Raw genomic sequence first — 7,596 nt, 5'->3', positions numbered from 1 at the left:
CTAAATTACAAAACACAACACGGGCAAATAGGCCCAACGGGCTCTGCACTAGTTAAACATAATGCATAGAACATGCAAAAAAATTGGCTTAAGGCATAGCGAGTGCATTGAATACACATACACATGCACATCCCCACTCAATCACTATTTGACATCATGCGGGTGACAGTGGGTTTACCGCGTGTTGCCGAGACTGAGCTCCAGGGCCCACTTCATCCTGCGAGCTCCTGCCCCACCTCGGGTGGACAACGCTCCTCCACCCTGCCCACCTGGAGACGACATGGCCTGGCCTCAGCTGACACACAACCTACCTGACAAGAGAGGTCCAGAGAGAGGAGAGGACATCGTTATATTGTCCTGAATTTCCCCCTGGGGATCAATAAAGTTACTCTACTCTACTCTACTCTACTCTAAACTCAAGATTTAGTAGCAGACTTCAGGTGGTACAACCAGAGAGGGTTATGTAAACCGGCTGTGGGACAACCAACTAATGCCCATAACCTGGAGACGACATTACCTGGCCTCAGCTGACACGCAGCCTGACAAGAGAGGGCCAGAGAGAGGACAGGACATTTTTAGTTATAGTTAGGTCAATGACGTTTTCTTAGTATCAGACGTCAGGTGGTACAACCAGCTAATGCCCATGTCTTAAAAAGTGTGGTAGTAGAAGCTATTTAAAATGGGCCTTCTTTACAACCGAGGCAAGAAATGTCTGATCCAATTCATTTTCAAGACGTATAAGCTTAAGCCCTCTATGAAATGGTTGTCATGTTAAAGTATAACTTGAATCAAGTTGAGTGATGGGTAAATGTACTCACAATGAATATACTTCCAAGATAATACAGTAAAAACATAATAAACATATAACAATAGCATCAGCTGTGGATGCACGACCCTGACATCTGCTAGGCCTACAATAAAAACGACATTTGACCATCCACTTACATTTACAATTTATATGTCAATAATACTTATAAACCGCATGAGGACATAGTCTCAGCTCACACAGTCTGCCTGACAAAGTGGACCAGAGAAAGGAACAGCAAAAGCCATAACAACATAGGGGAAGGCAAAGCTATTCATCAATTACCGTAATTGTATATAGATCTACGCATATTTCAATCCCCATACAAAAATGTCTAAGGGCAAGGCATCTTTGTTCAAGTGTATCACACAGTGACCGTGTATTGGCTGACACTTAGTAACAGTAAATAGCCTATTCGCCCATATATTAGTCTTGTCAATCGGTGTTTTATTCATGTTGCAAACATGAAAATTAAGATGTCACGACGTTATGAATACAGCCACTTTAATGTCATTTGCTCAGCAGAAGCATAATAGCCTAACATGTTGCTAGCTAGCCAAATGACTGGGAAGCGAAAATGTCAGGATCATAACATAGTGTACGCTGTAGCGTATAGTTTCTGCCAACAGTTTAATAGCTGGTAGCTGTTTTTATTCACCAATAGTGTTTTCATTGAGAATTTGTGTGTCAAATAATTAAAGACATACCCCAATCTGTAGGTAAATAGCTACTCGGTGGCTGCTGTCTTCTTCCTGTTGACGCGGAATGATGACGCAGAATTGTCACTTCCTTAGCAGCTTTCTGCGACTTGACGGTCCATGTAGCAACCCAATGTAAGTAGGCTGCCGGATGTGGAGATTCACTAGTTTGACGCCCTCTCGTGATTTCACATGGTAATGAAACATTTCAAACAAGCGATTTAAGGTTAGGGTTAGGTTTAGGGTTAAGGTTAGGGTTAGGGTTAAGGTTAGGGTTAGGTTTAGGGTTAGGTTTAGGGTTAAGGTTAGGGTTAGGGTTAGGTTTAGGGTCGTATGACGTAAGCGGTAAGTACCGAAAGGGCGTCGAACTAGTGAGTCCCGCCGGATGTGAGTGCCCGGATATCCGCCCGAGTATTTCCATGCATTTGCATTCATTTCCACCATCAGGAATGCTTTGCGGTACCACAGCTGCCCGATGTGAGTCGCGCTGTGTCGCCTGACTATCCCTTCTATAATATGATTGTAGCCTGCCGTAACAACTCGGCCTCGGCCCCCCCCGCAAATACCCACCACACCACCACGGGTCCTCTGGTGTTGTGACCGTTTTCAGGATATTTTGTTCATATCTAATACTTGCACATTAAGAGTGACAATTCCATCATTGATGTTTAAACGACATGTGCGAATGCACGCAGTCATGTTGAATTTAGGGTGGCCAAACCATGCCATGTCATGAAGAACGTGCATCACATTATTTAAACAGCTCACAGTTATCCTGAGTGCCCGTGTCTTTTAGGAGATCGGAGGCTTGATGAGCAAAGAGATGTGAGAGAAATTAGTTGTGCGCGCGCACACGTCTGCTCAATATCCACCGGACACGAAGTTACTGGCTCCAATATTTCAGCGTCCCGTTTGATTCTGTAGCCTACAGACACTTATACGTTTACGTAGCACAATCAAATGAATAGGCTATGTCTTAATTATAGGCTGTAGTCTCCAATGTGCCTAGTTTCGCGTGTTGTTGGCATCACCAAATAATCTGCGGCATAACTTAATATAACTTAATAATATGCGGCATAACTTTTCGAGTGCTACATTTAGACCGGGTAAAGTATCGAGCTTGGTCTGTCCCTTCAATAGAGTGTCCCGTAACAGCTCGGTCTCGGCCCCCGCCGCAAGTATCCTCCACCACGAAGGTCCTCTGATGTTGTGACCGTTTTAGGATATTTTCATATACAGAAGTAAGAGCGTGCGCGCGCGCCTCTGACTGTAGCCTATAGACACGGAGGGAGAATGACTCCAATATTTATATTCAGCGCCCAGTTTAATTATGCACTGGCACTTTTAAATGTAGGCTACGTGGCACAATCAAATGAGTAGGCTATGTCTAAATGTACTAGGCGGGCTCTAGTCACTAATCTGGCTTTGTTGTTTCGGCATCACCAACAATGGCACAATACGCGGCATGGTTTCGCATGTTGTTTTTGCACCACCAAATAATAACTACACAATAGCCTATGCGGCATAGCTGCTGTTTTCTAACTCAGAGAGAAGGCTATGCCCAGATATTATTTTAACTGGTAGGATATCCTGATGTTATGTTTCACTAATGTAAGGAGTAAAACTCAGAAACTTCCCGAGTGCTAGCTACATTTAGACTGGGTAAATTTTAGGCTATAGTCTTGTGCAAAACTTTTTATTTAACATTGCGAATGGGCAGGATGATTTGCTTAGACACACGAGCAGCTAGAACTGTGCAAGCTCAGTCCTCCTGGATAATAAAAACAAAATAATGCCGACGAGAAAGTCACGCCGTTATCTTCTGATGGATTCCCTTTGGGTGCCCGGTCGAGACAGTTTAATTTTCACACCCAAATCAATTCGGTTTTAAGTTATAATTTCATTTTATTTATTGTTTTATTATTTTGATGTTATTGGTCACCAGTTATAATTTCATTTTATTTAGGCCTATTGTGATATTATTTTGATGTTATTGGTCACCGGGCCTATTCTTTCGATTTGGGAGATCAAGGAACTCTCTGGTGTCGCCGAAACGGCGATGTGCTGCTGTGGGCTCTTTACGCACGGCACCTAGGCCTATGTCCCTTCCATCTTCAGTCAGACTCAAATCGGACCGAAATCAAGTAGCTGAGGTTAAACTGTCGTAAATACACGTGTAAAGAGCCCACACACATCGCCGTTTCGGCGACACCAGAGAGTTCCTTGATCTCCCAATCAAAAGAATAGGCCCGTGACCAATAAAATCAAAATAATTATAAAAAAAAATGAAATTATAACTGAATTGATTTGGGTGTGAAAATTAAACTGTCTCAACCGGGCACCTCACCGGGAATCCATCAAAAGATAACGGCGTTACTTTCTCGTCGGCATTCTTTTGTTTTTATTATCCAGGAGGACTGAGCTGAAAACTGCAGCAGTCACCGTGCACAGTTCTAGCTGCTCTGAAGCACGTGCGTGTCTAAGCAAATCATCCTGCACATTCGCAATGTTAAATAAAAAGTTTTGCACAAGACTATAGCCTAAAATAGATGCAATGTCACAGACACTGGAATAGCCCGTTTCGGAAGGCATTAAAGTCTCGAGTTTACTAGGACCCGTGGTGGTGTGGTGGATATTTGTGGCGGGGCCGAGGCCGAGTTGTTACAGTAGGCTACAATCATATTATTGAAGGGACAGTCAGGCGACACAGCGCGACTCACATCTTACTTACATTGGGTTGCTACACACGCCATAGATGTGTATAGAAGATAGATACGTCACAGTGTATTCCACCGCGTCCGCACAGGTCGGCCATATTGCCACAGCCAACTGTCAACAGAATCCACGTTACACCAAATGTAATCTGAGGTAAGACCGCCGAGTTTTCTAAATGTTCACTCTTTTATCTGCCTGAAAATGTGATGTCTTCTATACACATCTATGGTCCACGCATTCGCTGGTCAAGCAAATGTTTTGGTTAAAAACACATCTTGTGTTTAAAAGCAACGAGATCGCTGTTGAGCTCAGCGCGGACGGAATACAGAAGAAAGTTATCAGCCCAGGCAGAGGGGAATTGTCTTCATTTATCGATGGAACTAAGGTGAAATTTCACTATCGCACCAGCCTCTGCGATGGCACCGTGCTGGATGATTCCCGTACGGCAGAATGCCAGAACAACCCCATGGAGCGTATCATGGGGAAGAAATTCAAGTTACCCGTTTGGGAGCGTATAGTCACCACTATGAGGGAGGGTGAGATCGCAGAATTCACCTGTGATGTGAAACACACGTCGCTGTACCCTCTGGTCTAGTCCCTAAGGAACATCAGGGATGGCAAAGACCCTCTGGAGGGTCAGAGGCACTGCTGTGGCATCGCCCAGATCAGTGATGCGCGGGTCGACGAAAAAACAAGACACACCCGACCGCTTTTTTCCCTAGTCCGCCCGCTTGCCCTGCCCGCAAGAATTATTCATGAAAAATATTGACCCGGCCCGCTTCCCGACCCGCCTTTGAAAATAGTAGCCGTGCGTCTTTATGAACACCCTAGCGTCATTGGCAAAGCACAATCACGTCAATAAAGGTCTTAAAAAAGGAATTTGCGTCATGAACAAGACAGCTGTGCATTTCAACAGGACATGTTGGATTTTTGAACGAGGCCATGCAATGACGACTGCCGACTGTCACCTGTTTATTTCGGTAACATCGTCGTTTGGATACATGGAGAAAATTTATCTGTAGGTTGGTGAGGAGACGGAGCCAGCCGTCAAGTGGATTGCCTCGTAGTCATGGTACGACACAGGAAATGAAAACAAACTCTGTAAGCAACACATGAGTGCGAAACCATTACAATAGTATAAGAAAATATGTAGGCTATATCCATCACTGCACTGTTTAGAGAGCACCCACTGTGTTCTTCAAAATGCACTCAATGGTTGCACCTGCTGCACCAGTTGCACGCAGAAGATATTCGGCCGACGCAGGAGCCTCGTCTCCTGCAGAGCGCGTGGGTGGCACCATCGTAGTTATTCAGCCATATAAACTTTGATCTATTTCGCAAAAAATGTCCCTGTCTGCTAAAGTAGGCTAAACTATAGCCTATTGGCTAGCCTATAGCCTACTTTAAAATTCGGCATCATTTCAAAGGTCCTGACCGACCGCACCCGACCCGAATTTCATTAAAAATAATATTTCATAACCCGTGCCTGCGGTCGACCGCAGTTAACTGCAAGCGCCCGCTGCTTTCGGGTCAGCCCGCGCATCACTGGCCCAGATACACTCTCACCACCACACAGGCCATCACGATTTAGACCAGTTGCAGGCCAACCCCCAGCCTCTGGTCTTCACCCTGGAGCCCGTACAGATCTTGACCCCAGGCTCCTTCCAGCTGGACACCTGGGCCATGACGGACAGAGAGAAGCTGGCGCTGTGCCACAGATCCATGAACAGGGCAACTCGCTTTTCCAACAAGGTGACTTGGTGGGAGCTGCTGAAAATTACTACAATGCCATCGCTTGCCTGTGTGACGGAGGTCATCTTGCACCTGTTCACCCCCCTCGGGGATCGAACGTGCGACCTCGTCAACTACAACGGTTCGGCAATGGGAGACACAGTACGATACCGCTGGGCCAAGACACTAGTCTCTCGGCCCAACGGCAAGAAACTGTATGAGGCTATCGGAGGGAGGTTTTTACCAACGTTCCACGCCAACTCTGCTAGTTAGCCTCTGTTACACCTGAAAAACTTGCAAATGAAAGAGAGGCCAGGGGATGAGTCTTGGATTAGGCTGGACACCAAGATTGCACCGTTGCTGCTGAACTATTGCCAGTGCAAGCTCATGCAGGGGCAGTATTACGAGGTGTTGGAGCACTGCTCATCCATCCTCTCCAAATACGACGACAAGGCCTATTTCAAGCGCGGCAAAGTGCACGCAGCGCTGTGGAACGAGATGGAGGCGCGAGCTGACTTCGCCAAGGTGGTGGAGCTGGAGCCGAGCCTGGGACAGTCTGTGGTCCGTGAGTTCAGGGCGATGAAGGACCGCATCCGCAACAAGCAGAAAGAAGAAAAGGGCCTATACAATAACCTGTTTGGTGCCAGTGCCACTACAGCCACCTCTGGACTATGTCTGGACTGTCCTATGCTGGATGTCCTATCAAAACACTACATTCGCTCCTGTCCAGAAAAATAGGCCACAAACCACCCCGACACTTTATTTTGGTCCAATTATTGCACTGCTAGAACCTTGACTCTTTGCAGGTGAATAGTTTCCTCTTGCGCAATGTGGAGCTTGTGGAACTCCATGTAGAGCTAGAACCTTTGCCTCTCTCATGCTGGAATTACTGGACAGCAGTTGCCAGGCAGCAGGGTCACTGCTAAGGTTTTGGAGGCCCTAAGCATATCAAGTCAGGAGGCACCCCTCATAATTGAATAATAATAATGATATGTTTTTTAGTCAATCTAAATGTAGGAGGCCTAAATTTTGGGGGCAAAGTGGTTGATGACCTAAGCGCTCTGCTTATTCTGCTTATGCCTAGTGGCGGCCATGCCATGCAGCACATGGTCCGGGTGGCCTAGCGGTGACAATCAGTGCAAGTTGGAATACTATGGTTGCATTCTAATATGCGGACTCCCGTCCTCCCTTTCTCCCTTGCATGCTTGTGGCCTCGCGGTGACGTCACTGATGACAGAAGTGTATTTCAATATCTCACAAAATCGCAATTCTAATGTCATTTTCTCATTTGTAATCAGTATAGTGAATGTAGAATATTCCCCCAAAAGTTGTTGTGGCTAGGCTGACAGCGGGGAAACAGTATTGTTTTCTCCACAGAGCGGAATGCAAGGACACAAGCACAGGTCTGGGACGGGAGTCTGCATATTGGAATGCACCCTATTCTTCTGGCCTGGGGTCCATCTCATTATCTAACCTCTCCCTGTGTTTGTGGCCTCCTGCTTCACTGGTGCCTCCGTGGAGAAATCAATAAAGTCTCCCCACTGTAAGTTTAATCACAACAACTTCTGGGGTACTTTTCCCCATTTAACATCTTGATTGCAAATGAGAAAATTACATTTGTAATGTGCCTTTGTGAGATATATTGAA

General features: G+C 45.9%; 1 protein-coding gene and 1 pseudogene across 1 annotated transcript in view; both read left to right on the top strand.

The window, feature by feature from the left end:
• Positions 1-7,596, top strand: part of LOC134437589 (prosaposin-like) — a 108,219-nt gene that overhangs the window by 19,290 nt on the left and 81,333 nt on the right. The gene's annotated exons all lie outside the window — the stretch shown is intronic.
• Positions 4,259-6,687, top strand: LOC134438089 (AH receptor-interacting protein-like; annotated as a pseudogene).

This window comes from Engraulis encrasicolus, chromosome 21 (genome assembly GCF_034702125.1).
Source record: "Engraulis encrasicolus isolate BLACKSEA-1 chromosome 21, IST_EnEncr_1.0, whole genome shotgun sequence".
Lineage (NCBI taxonomy): Eukaryota > Metazoa > Chordata > Actinopteri > Clupeiformes > Engraulidae > Engraulis > Engraulis encrasicolus.
This window is presented reverse-complemented; position numbering and strand designations above follow the sequence as displayed.